This window comes from Bos taurus, chromosome 8, assembly GCF_002263795.3.
Source record: "Bos taurus isolate L1 Dominette 01449 registration number 42190680 breed Hereford chromosome 8, ARS-UCD2.0, whole genome shotgun sequence".
NCBI classification, from domain to species: Eukaryota; Metazoa; Chordata; class Mammalia; order Artiodactyla; family Bovidae; genus Bos; species Bos taurus.
Window position 1 is genome coordinate 106315451 of NC_037335.1, and position 19193 is coordinate 106334643.

Here is a 19193-nt window from a genome sequence, read left to right on the forward strand (position 1 = left end):
TCTATTTGAACAGATGATGCTCATCTTGTTCAAGGCCCTTGAGGCGGAGTCTCAGGGCCCAGTTCCCCTGGGTTTACAGGCTGGCACCCAGGAAAGTGGCACTGGAGTTGTGGAATATGGTGGCACAGACACAGTGCAACTTCTTTTTTTTTAAACCATGGATGAAATCAAGGTAGAAGTTAAGTGGCTTCTCCAACCACTTGGCAAGGTAACGGCAGAATCTGGACCTCTGACTTCTAACTCTTGTTCTGTAGTAGACAGAGGGTTAGGTATCCAAAACAGAAAAACAAACTGGAGGTACAGACTAAGGGGATTTTGCAGGGAAGACAAAAGAGCCTTAAGATGTGAAAGAAGGAAAAAGAGAAAAAGAAGGAATAGAGAGATGGAAGTGAAACAAGACATCTATGAAGGAGAAGAAAAGAGATGAGCAACAGGAAGATGAGGCAGGAGAGGTGTGAGAAAACAGAAAAAGGCAAAGATAACACAGTGCGGGAGAAATTCAGATACAGGGCCATTACAGAAATAGAAGACTGGCGTTAGATAACTTTCGTCACTGACTGATGAAGATGCTTTAGCACTCTCTCATGCTTGTATCCAGCTCCTTCCCCAGGCCCCCAGCCCTCTCTGATTGAACTTGGTTGATCTCTCCCACCCATTCCTATTCCCCCGCTCAGCTTTCTGCCTCCAGGAATACCTTGACCACTCCTTTTCTCCACCCTGCTACTGCTATTGCTAAGTCACTTCAGTCCTATCTGATTCTGTGCGACCCCATAGATGGCAGCCCACCAGGCTCCCCCGTCCCTGGGATTCTCCAGGCAAGAACACTGGAGTGGGTTGCCATTTCCTTCTCCAATGCATGAAAGTGAAAAGTCAAAGTGAAGTCGCTCAGTCGTGTCCGACTCTTCGCAACCCCATGGACTGCAGCCTACCAGGCTCCTCCACCCATGGGATTTTCCAGGCAAGAGTACTGGAGTGGGGTGCCATTGCCTTCTCCGTTTCTCCACCCTACTCCTGGATATCCCTAGGTTCGTTTCCCCTAATCCTCTAAGCTCCCCTCTCCTTTAAAAACCCTCCTCTCTGCTCTTCCTATCATCCACCTTCCATTCCAGACACGGTTGGAAGGCTCTCTTCTGTGTTCCTGTAACACCCCAGAAACCGCCATCATATTATTTATCACAATGGACTTTATATCTCAGTTTTAATGGTATCCTGCTTCCCCCAGCAGACTAAATTTCCCAGGACCAGGAAGGAGGTTGGATCCATCGTCTCTCTCCAGCGCCCACCACAGGGTAAGCATGCACTGCCCACCCAGCGCAGGACTGATAAGTGCCTGAGAGATGAATGCAAGCTTGGACAAAACGCTCCTGCTCTCAGAGTGAGAAAAAAAGTCTACAACCACTTGGGGGCGCACTTGGGTAACCGCAGCAACAGACCCTGGGGGAGGAGATGGAATTTCTCTCCACCAAACACCTCTGAGAAACAAAGGCAGGAGCAATTTGAAACTGGAGAAATCCCGCCAGACTTCACCAGGTGAGGCTGCGAGTGGAACAGAGCCTGCCCTGGTGGATTGAAGACTAAAATGAAAGTCTGAAGAATTGGACTCGAGTCCGTGGAACTGGTGAGCTCTCTGGCTTGGGGCATTATTCATCACCGAAGGGCAACAGCTCACTGCACACCAGCCCGGGTGAGGCCATTATCATCACTCGGCCTCACCTGCCAGGAAAAACAGAATGAGTAACAAAGCATTCTGATCTGTCGGGGGTTGGGGCGGGGAGAACAACAACAACTTAACAATACAGGGAGTGGGGTTATGCGGGATTCTTACTCTAATTGGGAACATTTACCGCACACCTACTATGTCAAACATGATTTCAGACACTAGTAATGCAGGTGTGAGCAAGTCACTGCTGCTGATCGCCACTAAAGAGGGGAGCAGAGACATACAAGACTAGCCATGATTTTAAAGAAGCGACAAGCACTAGATGGTAAGAGAGATACAGGTAATGTGCCATGGGGACGCTTTGTCTGGAGGGATCAGGGTGAGCATCCCAAAGTTGATATTTATTCCAGTCAGACCTAGCAGGACAGTCTGGCTTTATCCGATGGAGCGGGGTTGACGACGCAACCTAGGCTGACGGAACTGCCCCAGCAAATGGCAGCAGGTGAAGACGTGCAGGCTGCGTCTGTGGGTGCTTGGGCAGAAGACAGAATGGAATCTTAGGCTAGAAGGGCCACTCTGGCTAAATTAACAACAGGTAATAGGTGGCTCAGACAGTAAAGAATCTGTCTGCAATGCAGGAGACCTGGGTTCGATCCCTGGGTCAGGAAGATCCCCCGGAGAAGGGAATGGCTACACATTCCAGTAGTCTTGTCTGGACAATTCCATGGTCAGAGGAGCCTGGTGGGCTACAGTTCATGGGGTCAGAAACAGTTGGAAACACAATGAAGTGACTAACACTTTCAATGGCAATCAGAACAGGAAAGGAAGGAAGGGAAAAGGGTGGGTGGGGATGGTTGCAGCTGAGGGTGGGTGAGGATGGTTGCAGCTGAGGGTGGGTGGGGATGGTTGCAGCTGCAGGGACAGGATGACAAAGCAGAATGCCGAAGATGGGACTGCACACAATATCTCAGTGAGTGCCACATATGTATACACACACATATGTATATCTGGGGTTAAGTAACATGTTTAAGGTAAGGAAACAGCAGAGCCAGGATCTACACTCAGGCTGTCCATCTCCAAAGTCAGGGCTTCCCATGCCCTGCTACACTTCACCCAACGTCAGGCTAAGAAGTGGAGAATTGATTACGAAGGCCAAGAGGGAGCCGCCACAGTTATATGTGGGAATGACGCGATTCAACAAATGCTTGCAGAAGATGACTCTGGTGTCACGCGTACCCCATCAGCTTTGGGCAATTCCTACTTCCTTATTTTCTAATGAAGCCCCTTCTGGGGTGAGTAGGGGCAGACATGGTCCATTTGTAGCAGTCCCCAAGTGTCCCAGAGGAGCCCTGGACGGGCTCAGTCCCTCTGACAAACGCTCCAGCCTCCCGCGGCCCCTGGGGGTGATTTATCAGAGCAGCGTCAACGCCTCTGCCCAGCAGCCTGTGACCCAAGGCTGGCAGCTCAGGCTGGGGTTTTTAATTAGCCGAGAGAGGGAAGAGTCAGGCCCTTCAGGATGGGGAGAGAGAGACACCCCGACGGCTCATAAATCCAGATCCAGGGGTCCAGAGGCTGGCGTCTGGCACGGGGCAGGGAGGAGGGGAAGAACAGACTGACTGGCTAGCTTTTCAGCCTTTTCATGGTCTCCTTTGCTTTCTGGTTCAGATACTGCAGGGGCTGGTGGGAAACTGTGCCGCCTTTTACACAGCAACCCCTGGGGAGGCACCTTTCTCTAGCTTGGCTGCACGACCAAAACCCAGGGACCGTCATTTCTAGTTCCATCTGTACTGCTCACTTGCTGTGCAGTTTGAGACCAAAACTCTAACACAAAAGCTTACAGGCTTTGGAGTCAGATGTGAGCTGAAACCTCTGCACTGTGATACTTATGTAAACTGTGACTCGAGCGAACTGCTTTTTTCTCTCTGGGCTTCAGTCTCCTCACCTACAAAGGCAGAAGATCTTGTGTGGCAAAGACTAAATGAGAACACAGGTAAAGTGCATGGCCTGTAATGGATGCTCAATAAATGACAGCTCTTTTTAAACGTATTTTCTTCTCTCTTGGCCTCAGTTTCCCCATATGTAAAATGCAAAGTTGTGCCATATGACTTACAAGGGTTTTTCTAGCACTGATTTCTTCTGGGTATTCTTATCTGGATGTGTGTGTGTGCTTAGCCGCCCAGTCGTGTCTGACTCTTTGTGACCCTATGAACTGTAGCCCGCCAGGCTCCTCTGTCCTTTGAATTTTCCAGGTGAGAAACACTAAAGCAGGTTGCCACTTCCTCCTCCAGGGGATCGTTCCAACCCAAGGATGGAACCCACATCTCCTGCATCGATAGTTGGATTCTCTACCACTGGAGAGTCGGACACGACTGAGCGACTGAACTGAGCTGAACTGAGCCACCTGGGATACAAGAAGAGGAACCCAAATCTGGGAGGAGGGAGCTTCTCTAGGAAGGAGGTTGCAAATTTACTCCTTGCAGGGGTCCAGAGGCAGGGCTGGGGCTAAGATAAGGAAAACCCTTGAGCAAGGCTTATTTCATGCCAGTGAAGCAAGACGGTTCTGAGAGTCAGAGCTACTGGCTGCCTCCATAGTGAGCGAGCTCCCTGCATCCAGAGAAAAGCAAAAGTTGGCCAACCTTCTGGAGCTGATGCTCTGAAAGAAATTTAAACATCGGGGGGAGGGGACCAGAACTTTTCCTTTAAGTTCCTTACCTGCACTGAAAATATGGCGTAATGCTTGGCGGTATATAAACTTACCGTACTGCTCATCATTTAACTCTCACTACCCAGTGGGTAGGGACGACTAGCACCCACACCTTCAGTCAGGACACTCAAGATGCAGAGAGTGAAGTCACTTGCTCAAGGTTGCACCCACAGAGAAGAGGCAGAGCAAGGCCAAGGGCTCTGGTGAACCTGACTCTCAAGCCCCTCTCTTTTTGTTTCACACCCGGGTTTCCACCTCTGATTCCACAACGGATGGCAGCCCCAGCCTGGCTGATATTGATTGCAGCTGTCCCTTCCTTCCTCCCCAGCCCCTGTCTCTGTCCCCCGACTGCTCCCCCACAAGTATTTACGCTGGGCTGCCTGGTAACAAACGGCTCGTTACCATGCGGAAGGCGACAGCCAGGCGATTAGTGAAATTTGTTACCCATGCGTCTCCGAACAAAATTAAATTAAAAGTGCTGCTTCGCTGTCAAGATAAGGGCCAAGCTGCTGAGATAATTTTTCACTCTCAAACACTCAATTACCCAGTGAGGCTGGATCAGATACAATCAAAGGGGAAAAAAAGAAGAAAAAGGAAGGGAAAAAAAAAACAAAAACAGAGGCAGGACCTCCAGGAACAGATGTAAGAGTTGTTATCACTCCCTCTGGCCAGAGATGTTAAAGAGGCTGTTGCCATGGTGATAGGGCTGGACCACACGAGGCAGGTAGGTGGGTGTGGCCTCTGACTACATCCTGTAATAAAGGAGATGCTCTCCATCCCCACCGCCCCTGCCTTAAGCCAGACAGTGTCATTTCTCACCTGAGTTATTGCAATAGTCTCCAACCTGCTCTCTCTCACCCCATCCCTGTCCCCCTCTTTCCCAGCTTCTACAAAAGGTAGAGTGACCTTTCTACCACATATCAAAACATCACTTCTCTGCTGAAATCCTTTGATGGCTTCCCATTGTCATCAGGATAAAGTCCAAAGCACCCAGCCAGTGTCGCCTCTAGCTGTCTGCTCCTGAAAGTTTATATTTCAATGAAACTAAGAAGACGTATCCTTCCTTCCCTTCTTCCTTGTTTTCAACAGAAATTATTTTGAGGTCTTACAGATGCCAGGCATTTTGCTTGACCCCACTCTATTCATCGTCCCTTCTGTATGAAGTCTTCCCCCCTCCTTTTTCCCTTCAACAATTCCACCCTGTTTTTCAGAACTCAGCCTAAATGTTTCCCATGCCAGCATTTCTGCTCTGTTCCCACCAAGCTGGTCTGGTGCTCTTTTTCCATGCCATCATGGAATTCATCACCAGCCTTTATCACAGCCTTTTCATTCTACTGTAACTGCCCATCTGATCCTTTCCCTCACTGGACTGTGTGACACACAAGGCAAAGACCAGGCCTCACATGTCAACATCTCACTCTAAACCTCCTCAGCCATCAGCATACAACTCATAGTATGTTACCTTACATTTGCTAAAAACAAAACAGAAAGTGCTCTTCAATTAGAATCACAGAATTGTAGAGCCAAGAGGACACCATAAAATGTATAATCTATTTGACTGGGGCTTCCTTAGTGGTCCAGTGGTTAAGAATCTGCCTGCCAATGCAGGGGACATGGGCTCGATCCCTGGTCCAAGAATATCCTATATGCCACGGGTCAGCCAAGCCCATGCCCCACAGCTACTGAGCCCATGCTCAAGAGCCCGCTGCAACTCCCGAGCCACATGCCCAACTCCTGAAGCCTGCACACTCTAGAGACTGTGCTCTGGAACAAGAGAAACCACCGTGGTGGGAAGCCCTTGCATTACAACTAGAGGCAGCCCACAGGCAGCAACGAAGACCAAGCACAGCTGAAAATAAGCAAATAAATAAATCTATGTGATTATTGAAAGATTATAGGCAGAAACGGAGGCCACTGAATTTGGCGTGGATCTGGTATTCTCCATTATATCTTGTTCACTCTGCCAGACTGAACATGTCTTGAGTGTATGGATCATCAGTCTCACCAACGGAAGAGCTTTGATAAAAACTCAGAGATGCCCAGGCTCCACCTCAAACCTACTAAATAAAACTCTAGGTTGAAACCCAAAGGTAGGTCTCTGTTTTAAAAGCCCAAACATGTTACCCAAGTACATAGGGTTGGGAACCATGCTAAAAAAGGAAAGTAACTTTACTCAAAACACCATCCAAGGACAGAGTACAAAGAGATCACTCTCATGATCCAGGATCTGTTCCACCTGGATATTTAATTTTGATTCTTTTTTACCCTCTTTATTCTTCTCCATTAGATAAAGATGAATTGCATTCATGCCTCCAGGGTTGCCAAGACCAGACACACAGTGGTTTGAATGAACACGGGAAGAGGCATAGACAACATTTTCCAAGATTCCAAATGATCCTTGCAGATGGTTTGACCTAGTTACTTCATAGTAGTGTATAAAGAAGTGGGCAAGTTTATCCCTCACCTAGCATTTTCCAGGAACTGTGCTGAGTGCTTTACTTGCATTGTTCCATTTCAACCTCAAAACCACTCTTGGAAGAAACTGCAATTATGACTTTTACAAAGCTGAAAAAAACAGGAGCCAGTGGGTTAAACTGATCTTCCCAAGATTGCTCTGCAAAGATTCACAACCACCTGTTCATTTCTAAAGAACATGAGTTAACCATTGCACACTGATACAATTACCTGTAGCAAAATCACTCAATTCAAATTCCTTTAGAGAACAGGCAGAGTATTCACGATAAACATGATTCACCCACATATATTTTTTAAATGAACTGTTATGTTTGTCCTCTGAAGTAATCACTGTGGTTTATGAATTCTGCCCTTCTTAAAAAATCATTCTCAACAATTATTTGGCTGCATAATATTCCATCAAGTTGATGCACTGTAATTTGCTTAGCCATTTTTCTATTGTTGGACATTCAAGCTCATTCTAATTTTTCAATATTTCAGATTATGCTACAATGAGTATCTTCAGGTTTAGAAGCGTCATGAAAAATGAGTAGTGTCATGGAAAAAATATGGTCATGATATAATGTTGAGTAAAAAAAACACAAATGCAAATGTGTATGTTGATTACAGTTACAATGATGAGAAAAGATATATGCAAATGGGGGTGAGAAAAAATGAAATAAGCTCTTTGAAGGTTCTTGTTTGTTTTTGTTTTCTTCTACTAGTATTATTACATGATTCTACACTGGTGAAAAATGATTAAAAAAACAAAACAATAAGCATACCATTCCCAATGTTGTTGAAGCACCTCAGTTCCTTGAGCATTTTCACAGTGGAGAGATGAGCTTAGGAGTCAGTGGTATTGACTCTTTCCATGGACAACAGCCAGAGGAGGAGCATCTCAAAGGCTGGAACCATGTCCTTTTTCATTGGCCGAGCCATATGGCATGCAGTATCTTAGTTCCCTGACCAGGGATTGAACCCACACCCTCTGCAGTCAATGCATAGAATTGTAACCACTGGCCTACCAGGGAATTCTCTGAAGCCACGTTTTATTAATATGTCTTATGTCTTATTAACCCTTGATTTCCAAGAAAGCCATGCTGTTCCTGAAATCTATAATGTGTGTTCAATGAATAAGAGCATAGAGTTTCAGAGCTTGAGGAGGCCTCAGATATAATTTACTCAAACACTACACCCTAGCTGAATGGATTGAGAGCCAAAGAGACTTGCCCAAGGTTCTCCAGCATCTGAGGGCAAGAACAAGTCTTGACCACGCTTTTCCCCAAATCTACTCTAATTAGAAGAGACAGATAGTTAGCAAATTTGCTCAAATGGAGCCACGAAGGAAGAGTCTTTTTCCAGTCCAATACAGAATGGGTTTGACTCTGTGAACCTGAGTTAGTTTCAGATCTCCCCTGAATCCCTATGTTCTCTAGCCTCTAAGCTGTTCTCATGACAAATGCCTCAGAGCTGGGACATCTGTTTCCTCCCCATAGAGTGCCAGGTGGTTTGATTGTACCTGAGATGCTGAGAGAAGGACATTTCCAGCCTAGAATCCATGACTGAGCAGAACGCCCTGGAACTCTTCTGTTGCCAGTCTACATCGCCCCCTAGCATAGCCAATTCCTCTTGCATCTTCATTTACCATCTAGTAGAGCTCTGAATTCTTCAATGACCTGCAGACTCTCCCATGCCCTATACACCTTCTGTACATCCCCTCTTCTTAAACGCGGCTGGATCTATATTATGACGGGATATCACTCCATGATTAAACAATGTTATCTGAGAAAACTGAAAGGATTCTTTTTTCAGATATAATTAAAGTCCAGAAGCAGCTGACTGAGTTAATCATATAGGAGTTTACCCTGGGTGGGTCTGGCCAAATCAAATGAGTCTGAAGAGATGCTCTCCAACAGCCCTTGAGGAAGCCATGCTGTGAACTGCCACGGGGGTGACCTGTAAGAACTGGGAATGGTCCTGCCCACAGCAGCTACAGAGCAGGCATGTCAGTCATGCGGGAAACAAATCCCCCCCAACGACTACATGGGCTTGGAAGAAGGCCGTGAGCCTCAGCTGAGATCAAAGCCCTAAGCCGACGCCTCGATTTGAGACTCTGCGTAAAGAGCCTGAAAGTAACGTAACTGGACTGTTGAGCGGCAGAACTACTGTGGGATAATAAATGTATGTTGTTTGGAGCTGCTAAGTTTGTTCGCTAAGCAGAAACAGACAGTGATGCATAGCCACGGAGTGCTGACTCCTACTCCTTTTCCCCCATCAGACCTCTCCTGGGTGCAGAGCTGGCTGGCAGTGTCTGCATCTGGATGTCCTGCAGGCACCCCAAGGCAGCGGCTCTACAAACTCATCCATTCCCCCCCTCCTCGCCCCCTAAGCCTGCCGCTCCCAGCTTCCCTGGCTCTGTGATGCTCTCCACCCCCCACACCAGAATCTAACCCGTGTCTTCAGCAGTCCTCACAGGCTCACCTTACAGCCAATCGGTCACCGACTCTAACTGTATTTTAACACATCCTCAGAAGCTACTCCCCCCATGCTCCCCCAAAGGGCCCCCACCACTACCACAACAGTCTCCTTTATAACTGGTCTGCACCCCCTCCAGTTCTTCCTCCACTGTTGAGAGAGTGATCTTTTTTAAAACAGGCACAGGATGATGCAACTCTCTTCCAAAACCTTCCGGCACTCCCCATTTCACGTAGATTCAAGTTCAGGCTCTCTCCTGCTCACTTGGACAGGTGTTTTCTGAAGCACATGGCCACCTGCCAGCTATCGTTAGGTTCCAGCATTACTATGGGCTCCTCAAAGATGCCTTTCGTGACTTTCCCCACCATCGGATGTCCCCCCTATATTTTCTTCGGAGGCACGTCTCACAGTGTGACGTGATATACACCTTTATGTGTTTATTCGTGAGGTCCTCCTTCTCTCCCCATTTCTCTCTAGTGAGATTCACGAGGGCAGTCCCCTGATTGGTCTGTTTGCCACTCTATACCCTATCCTTAGCGTACAGCCTCAACACCATTAGACACTTAGTAAACATTAGTTGATTCAATGAACGGAGAGACAAATGAACTTGACAATCAAAGTCTCTCTTGATCTGAGTCAGCTCACCCTTCCCGGCCTTGCTCAAATTATCTTCGTTCGTATACCTTGTGCTCTAGTGACATGGGGCTTCCCTGGTGGCTCAGATGGTAAAGAATCCGCCTTCAATACAAGAGAGATGGATTCAATCCCTGGGTCAGAAAGATCCCCTGGAGAAGGGAATGGCAACCCACTCCAGTATTCTTGCCTAGAGAATCTCACGGACAGAGGAGCTTGGTGGACTACAGTTCATGGGGTCACAAAGAGTTGGACACAGCTGAGCAACTAACACTTTCACTAGTGACATATGACTCTGTCGGATTATCATGCAAATCCTGTAAAGTGGGATTCTTACCTCCATTTTATTTATTTATTTTAATTAAAAAACGTTTTTTGGCCTCACCATGTGGCATGTGGAGTCTTAGTCCCCTGACCTGGGATTGAACCCATGTCCCTTTCAGTGGAAGTTCAGAGTCTTAATCCCCGAACTGTGAGGGAAGTCCCCTCACTTTCATTGTTTAGAAAAAGAAATTGAAACCTGGAAAGTCAACTAACTTGTCCAAGGTTGGGCATACACGAATCTCATAGCGCGCTGGGCACACAGTCAGCAGTCAGAGCCAGTGGTTTCAGCTCTGTATCCGGGAAAGGGTTTGCAGGGGAGAACCCTCGCCGGCTGCAGGACTGCAAGGGAAGTGAAAGACAGAGTGCTCACGGCCGGGTGGGAAGCAGGGAGTCCCAACCCCTCAGCAGGAGGAAAGGGGGTTGGAGGGGGGGATCCTGCTGAGTCCAGCTGAAAAGCAAGAAAGCGAGGGAGACTGATTATTCCTTCTCGCCAGTGTAAGCAACTAAAACGACGTGTTTGCTTTATTGCCTTTGGTCTCCCATTTGATTCCTGACAGCTGCCTCCCTCCCTTGGACGCCAGGTGGTCAGGTGCTGAGCTGGCTGGCATCGCTGAGGAGGAGGAGAAAGAAGCACAATTTGAACAGTATTTCATGGACCGTCGTGAGTGTGGGGAGGGAGTTTTTGAAGCTGTCTGGCTCCCTCCACACATTCAAGGAATCCTGGTTTGCCAAGCCGCTTGATGTCTGCAGGTTGAAGACAGGTAGTCTGGGAGGGACCTTTAAGAGTGAAAACAATGGCAACAAAAAACCAACGTCTGTTTTCTCTGAGGTTTGAGGGAAGGGAGAGAAGAGAGACATTAGACGGGGGTTTATGAGCCTATAACAATTTCTGAATGCATACTTTTCTCTCACATCTTGTCAAACAGGGCCAAATGCAGGCATAGATCAAAGCTGCATTTCTGCATTTTAGTGTTCTTTCAGTAAGAAAAATCCAAGCTCCCGATCTCATTTCTTCATGAGAGAAACCAGAATATCTCTAGAAAGCCTGCAGAGCCTGGTGAAACCTTCTGGAGGAAGGTATCTATATATCACAGATCACAAACTGCTAACTACCCAGGCAAGAGCTGGGCTTCCCCAGTGGCTCAGAGGTAAAGAACCCGCCTGCCAGTGCAGGAGCCACAGGAGATGCAGGTTCAATCCTGGGCTGGGAAGATCCCCTGGAGGATTCTTGCCTGGAGAACCCCATGAACAGAGGAGCCTGGCGGGCTACAGTCCATAGGGTCACAGAGAGTCAGACACGACTGAAGCGACTGAGCATGCACACACAGGGCAAGAGTTATGACAAGAGGGAAAGGGTTTAAAAGTCTGTAAGATTCTCCTAGAGGCTGATACTACGGTATGGTGACACCAGATTTGGGGAGCACGTGGAATGAGGCTCAAGACTCCATCCTGTAACTTACTGACTCTATGACCTTGGAGAAATTCCTCTGCCGGGTTTTACTGTCATTCTTTTGCATACAGAGACAAGGACAGTAAAAGATCACAGAGAATGGTTGGTGAATATGCAACAGACCTGGCAAAAAAGGGACAGTAAATGGTCCCTCTGAGTTTTCATTCCTCTTAGAACTGGGAGTCGAGTTCCTGGCATGGGAAAAGGGGCACACAATCAGTGGGAGGTAAGGCCACAATAAGAACAGGCATGGAGTATTAGCTACTATGTCAGGGGAATTGTACAGCATTTTTTTCTCAAATCTGGCCAAAAATTAGAATTGAAAGAAAATTTTATACCAGATCCCTTGGCCAGATATTCCCATATAATGTGTCTGAAATAACTAGTTTATTTAGAACTAGCTTCTTTCTTTTTTTTAGTTTTCCAAGTGATTCTGAGGTTTAATTAGGTCAGAGAACTGCCCTGCCTCTGACAGCCTTTCTGAACCACACAGCTGAGGACACCTGATCCACTGTCGGCTCCGGCCTGACCCAGATCCTAGGACACAGTGGTCCTTCAAGCGGGTAACACCAGAGTCTCCATCCTCCTACGCAGGCCCTAAATATCCAGCCTCCCCAGCTGACCTTGTCTTCTGTTTCTGAAGAGAGATGCTCTGAGTCCAAATTTGCTTTGTCCCAGATCTAGTGCTCTGTCCTCTGGGAAAGATTCTGGATTGCTCAGACTATTTCTAGAAGAAAAATTCTTTGCCCTCTGGTTTGTATAATATTAATAGCTTATTTCTTACTTATTTAACAATGGGCTCCGAGGAGGAAAGGGAAGCCTGCATTGCACTGCTTGTCAATGCCCGTGGTATAAATACTTCTTCCACAGCTGCTTAGAAGCTACTGATGTGACATCACTCACAGCGGAGCTGGAAATGATGAGTAATACCAGCTCTCACAACTGCTATGGGTTGGAGCCAGTGCAACACTGGAAGATCTCTTTGTCACATATTTTTTCCTCCCTGATCAAATAACAGGACCCCCAGCAATGGCGGTGCCCTGGGAGCGTTGGTCCTTATGGTGGCTGCCCCTCCCCACCCCCCACCGGATACTGCAGTGACTTTCCAGTGTCCGAGCTACTTCTGACCAGCCCTATTTTTGGTCCTAGCTCCTCCCAGGCTGATGCTCTCTGGAGGGTTACAGAGTTCACAGCAGGATATTCTCAGGGGTCTGATTGGGCTTTCAGCACCAGCACAGACGTGGGAACCGACCCCCTCGGTACAGACCAGCACAGGCACTGTGGGATGCGCCGCACACGCGTATCTGAAACATACAATGATCTGAGCAGATTCTGAGGTCAAAGAACTTAACTCCAAATATCAGCTCCCCTTACCTGGTGGTAATCTCAAGTAAGTGACCTCTCTAAGTCCCAGTTTCCACAGCTGAAAAAACAGAGGTAAGAACAATCCCTTCCCAGGAATTGCCCTGGCGGTCCCATGGTTAGGACTCTGCACTGCCATTACAGGGGACATGGGTTTGATTCCTGGTCGGGGAACTGAGATCCCACCAGCAGTTTGGTATGACCAAAAGGAAAAACAACGTCCCTTGGGACTTCCTGGGTGGTCCAGTAGTTAAGAACCCTTATCCCCTTGCAACACAGGGGACGTGGGTTCGGTCCCTGGTCGAGGAACTAAGATCCCACATACCCTAGAACAACTAAGCCCATTCGCAGAATCCACTGAGCTCCAGTGCTCTGGAGTCCTTGCCCCACAACTAGAGAGCCTGCGTGCCACTATGGCAGGCCTCGCCTGATGCAGCAAGGACCTGATGAAGCCAAATACACAGACATAATCCCTGCCTGTGATATTACTTGGAATTCTATAAGAAGGTTCATACAAAGAGCACAGACACGCACAGAGAGCATTCAGTAAATCAGGCATGGCTTGGCTTTGCTTTTCCTCTTTCTCCCTCCTTGTGCCTATGCTTCCATCATGACTGGTATTACTGAGAACTCAGAGGGCATCAAGTTCTACCTCACTGATTGACAGATAGGAAATTGAGGTCCAGGGCCTTGCTCAGTCCTCAGAAACAGACAAGGGTGCACCCGGGGTCGGAGGCCAAGGTCTAAGCCCTCCAGTAGCTTCACTACATTCTCTTGTGTGGCTCCTCCTCCTCTGTTCCTGCCTCCCTCCTTTTCTCACAAGCTCACGGGCACTACCTCTCCCTGGCACTCCGCCCGGTCCTAACCTGCTCTGCTTTCCCTCTGCCCAGGTCCACACTCTAGGATGACTGATAAACCACCGAGAGCTCTGATGCTTTCCTCTCTGGGGCTGCCATATAATCCTTTGTCTTAAGCTCCAGTCATTCTGTCCTTAGTAGGGGTCCCTGTTGGTAGGGAGAGTAGGTCAGCTGGACAGAGGAGGTTGGCAGAAATAAGGACCCTGGAGCCTTGCTTCTCTCTCCAAGGCACCCCGCCACACACCCGAGACCCCAGGACCGTCTCTTCCACGTCCCTCCACAGCCTGGGTTTGTAGCGCTCTTCCCAGGTTACTCTAGCTACACAGGCTTACAGGATGATTAAACACCAATTGCTCTGTCTTCAGTGTGTACACTTTTCCGAGCAGCAGGTCCTAGAGGTGTAACCTGCAGGCTGGAAGAGGACACCCTGCAGATGTCCCAGGGAAAGAGGCTGTCCTTAGCAAAGGACAAGGACGGGAAGAAAGAAAATCATGTCACAACATCCCAAGAGGCCAGGCCCACCAAGTCTATGTTCTAACCTAAAATGTTCTTTTTCCCACCTCGAAGCAAGACCAACTTGCAGACCAACATACTGGAAAAAGGCCACGGAGCTGTGCCTAGCTCAAGCCAGTCATTTGCTGTGCTTAACTGATTACCACTTAGTGAACACTGACCATGTGGTAGGTATGCTCTGCTAAGCATGTCCTTTGCATACTTTACTTCCTTTAAGCCCTGCAAAAAGCCTAAGGAAGAGTAGAAGGACTAATTCCAGACTTGTTTTCCTTTACCCAGGGGAAACTGAGGCTCAGAGAAGGAAAGTGACTCAGCCTAAGCCACACAGCTAGGGAACAGCAGAGCAAGGATCTGGACCCCTGAGTGCTGATTCTGAAACCCCATGATGTGGTGAGAAAAGCTGGGTAAAGGATGGGATCGGTGTCCCAATGGTCAGGGCATGGCCCCTGCTTATTTCCCCAGCCCAGCCGCCATCATTCTCAAATCCACAGCCTTCACTCTACCCAGCGACTGGCATCTCTCTCATCCCCAGCCCCAGGGCACCATGCACCTCTGCTCTCATACTCAGCAGGTAATGTTCTGTTGATGTTCAGCTTTCACTCTGCTCCGTTCCCATTTCCTGGAGTCTCTGCTCTATCCGGGCATTCTCAGATTATATTTCAGAACAGTCTCCTTCCCTCAATTCCCAAAGGCCTCCTCTTCTGTAGATGTGGCTTGAACTTTCCCTTACTTGTCCACTTACTCTAAAACACGATTCAACTATGTGTGTGTGTGTGTGTGTGTGTGTTAGCAGGGGAAAATCAAAACTAAAAAAATTCACACATCAGACTTCCTTGGCTGTTCAGCGCTTAAGACTCTGGGCTTCCAGTGCAGGGGGTGCAGGTTCGATTCCCGGTCAGGGAACAAAGATCCCACAGGCCGCGCTATGCGGCCAAAAAAAAAAAAGGAAAAGTAACTCACACATCCATACAAAGCTTTGCTTACAATTCAAGAGTTCTTATCACTACAGAAAAGCTCAGCTTAAGGATCATCAAATTAAACCAAGAAACTAAAACAAAAACCAAGCAAACCCAGGGAGCATTCACATCCTGTTCTCTTTGCCCGGGAACTAAGCACCGAAGCTTAGCGGGAAGTGTATGCATTTGGGAACGAGATAACCTGGGTTTCTAGCACTGGCTGAGCACTGGAGAGAGAGAGAGACTTGCCTAAGGCCCTGTGGCTACCTGTGCAGAACTGGGCTGGGAGGTTCTTGCCAGGCGCTTGTGCTGCTGGAATCAGCGGCAGCTTACGCTCTGTCTCCTGCTTAGCACTGTGCCCAGGGCTGGACACACCATCTGCACTTTTCATCTGGACCTTCAGTGACACACGCGCTTACCCTCATCAGCGTCACTCCTCTGTGGGAGCTGCATCCCCCTCCCAAGGAGGTTATAACCACCTTGGGGCTGGGAGCCCAGGTCCGGCTGCCCAGAAACACGCTTGGTCAGGTTGTTCAGTCCCTAGACGTAGGTTAGACTACAACGAGCTTCAGACTCAACAGGAGCTATAAATATCTTCGTTTTGCAAAACTTAGGAAAACTGAGGCCCCAAGAGGGCAATTGCTGGCCAAGGGGTCACTGAGTGAGTGAGTGGCAGGGCTACAGACTTCACCACTCATCTCCTGACAGGGAGTCTGGCGTCCTCTGCTAGGGCCATCTCTCCTTAATTAAGGTGCAATTGGGACAAGCAGGAAGCTACCACCTCCAACCACCTCATTAGTTAATGCTATCAAACACCTAAACAAGTGGTAGACTGATTAGTTATTTACTTGACTCAACATAGAACTCTGCTTGACAAAGCCACTCCCTTAGGCAGCAGGACCATGGACGTCATGAGATCAGATTCCTTTCACAAAACGTGGGATCGCACTCCTGCTTCCTGGACCACTCCTATAGTTACCTGTATGATGGGGATGTTTAGGGTAGGGGGTCAGCAAACTGTAAGGTCACTGGTGAAATCTGGACCAGCATCCGTTTTTGGAAATAAAGTTTGATTAGGACACATATTGGAGAAGGCAATGGCACCCATTCCAGTACTCTTGCCTGGAAAATCCCATGGACAGAGGAGCCTGGTGGGCTGCAGTCCATGGGGTCGCTAAGAGTCGGACACGACTGAGCGACTTCATTTTCACTTTTCACTTTCATGCATTGGAGAAGGAAATGGCAACCCACTCCAGTGTTCTTGCCTGAAGAATCCCAGGGATGGGGGAGCCTGGTGGGCTGCCGTCTATGGGGTCGCACAGAGTTGGACATGACTGAAGCGACTTAGCAGCAGCAGGACACATGTACGTTCATTCCTTTATGTATTGTCTATGGCAGCTTTCAAGGTACAGAGGTAGCGTTAAGTAGTCCCAATGGTGACTGTACATTCTGCAAAGCTGAAAATGTTCAGTGCTTCACCATTTACAGATAAAGGTTGCTGACTCTTGATTCAGGAAATCCCACCATCTAATATGTTTATATTTTGATATAATACAAGTCCGTGAGGGCAGGGCTTTTAAAACTTGTTTGGTTTCTGTCACCATGGCCTAGAACATGGTCAGACACATAGTTGGTGCTTGACAAATAGCTGAGATATTGTGGGAAGTGGGGAGGAAAGCAGGGAGAAAGGCTTCACTAGAAAATGTTGAAAAAAGCAAGGGAGAGGCTAGAAGAGGCAGTAAGTAGAGAGAAGGAAAACAGTGAAGACACAGAAGAGAACAAAAAATGAGATGGACAATGTATGGGAAAAACCACTACAATATTGTAAAGTAATTAGCCTCCAATTAAAATAAATTAATTAAAAAAAAAGACGGAGGAATGAGAAGAATGCAGTGAAAGATGATGAAGGGAAGAAGAGAGGAAAGGGAAAGGGGAGAGGAAAAAAAAAAAAGAGAGAGAGAGACGAAAACAAGCAAGCAAACAGAACCAGAATACAGATGAGGAGGAGGAGGAGGAGGAGGAGGAGGAGGAGGAGGAGGAGGAGGAGGAGGAGGAGGAGGAGGAGGGAACCAGAGCAGGCGTGAGAGGCCTGGCTGAGAGGCCTGGCCGTCAGCAACAGTAGGGAGGAGAGGGACGGAGCAGCGTTGGCACTGACCAGGCAGGAGGGCTGGGAAGGAAGGTGTGTGTGTTTCTGGGGGGCGGTGGGCAGTGCATCACAGCCCTGGCATTCTCACCATCCGGAAGACACAGCCCAGTCTCTCGGAGGGTATGAAGCCCCTGGGCCATATTCTTCATCTCAAGTCCTGTGGCTTGCTTTTGATTTTGTTTTTGAACTCCGATTTATAAGGGACACACTCAATGAAAGATGTCTTCCCAATTAGCTGTAAATAGCCCCGTTCTTTGGAAAAGACTCATTGACTTCCCCAGCCCTAATTCTGCCTGTCATACTGGGGGAGGGAGAAGACAGGTCAAGAATCATCCATCACCAGCTTCTAAGTCTCCACTGCAGCAGATTCCAGAGGGCTGAGGCATGGAAAGAGTGAGAGCTAAGTGTATTCTGGTGTCTGCAGAGTCCGAGATACCTCTCCAGGTGCTGTGTCCAGGGAGACACTCCCCTTAGGGGGCCTTTTCAGTGAAAGGCACCAGGGGTAAGGAGATACAGAAAACAACAGTGAAAACTGCATGGACATTAATAAGGCCCACCTTTCATGGCTAAATACTCCACTGCATCTGTGTGTGTGTATACATACATACATACACGACACATCTTTACCCACTCCTCTGCTGACGGACATTTACATCGCTTCCATGTCATGGCTATTGTAAACAGTGCTGATATGAACACTGGGGTATACTTATGTTTTCAGATTACAGTTTTCTGCAGATATATGCCCACGAGGGGGATGGCTGGATCATAAATTGCCAGTCCCTTGGTCGTCTCTGACTTTTAGATCCTATGGATGCTAGCCTGCAAGACTCCTCTGCCGATGGGGTTCTCCAGGCTGGATTACATGGAAGTCCTATTTTTAGTAGGAGGGATAAATTCAGAGATTGGGGTTGACATATACATACTACTATCTGCAACACAGACTAATAAGAACCTACTATGGAGCACAGAGAGTTCTGCTTAGTTCTCTGGAATGACCTACACGGAGTAGCATCTGAAAAAAGAGTGGATACATGGATACACACAGAATTCATTCTGCTGAACACCTGAAACTAATACAACATTGTAAATCAACTATATGCCAGTAAGAATTAATTAAAACAAAAAATAATACCTGAGCAAAATGGCTGTCTGAGGCGGCCTTACAAATAGCTGTGAAAAGAAGAGAAGTGAGAAGCAAAGGAGAAAAGGAAAGATATACCCATTGAATGCAGAGTTCCAAAGAATAGCAAGGAGACGTAAGAAAGCCTTCCTCAGTGATCGATACAAAGAAATAGAGGAAAACAATAGAATGGGAAAGACTAGAGATCTCTTCAAGAAAATTAGAGATACCAAGGGAACACTTCATGAAAAGATGGGCTTGATAAAGGACAGAAATGGTATAGACCTAACAGAAGCAAGAGATATTAAGAAGAGGTGGCAAGAATACACAGAAGAACTATACAAAAAAGATCCTCATGACCCAGATAATCACGATGGTGTGATCACTGACCTAGAGCCAGACATCCTGGAATGTGAAATCAAGTGGGCCTTAGGAAGCATCACTACAAAGCTAATGGAGGTGATGGAATTCCAGTTGAGCTATTTTAAATCCTAAAAGATGATGCTGTGAAACTGCTGCACTTAATATTTCAG

At 47.7% G+C, this 19193-nt stretch overlaps 1 protein-coding gene across 4 annotated transcripts in view; it reads right to left on the reverse strand.

Annotated features, from left to right (window-relative positions):
* Positions 1 to 19193, reverse strand: part of ASTN2 (astrotactin 2) — a 1047916-nt gene that overhangs the window by 672788 nt on the left and 355935 nt on the right. The gene's annotated exons all lie outside the window — the stretch shown is intronic.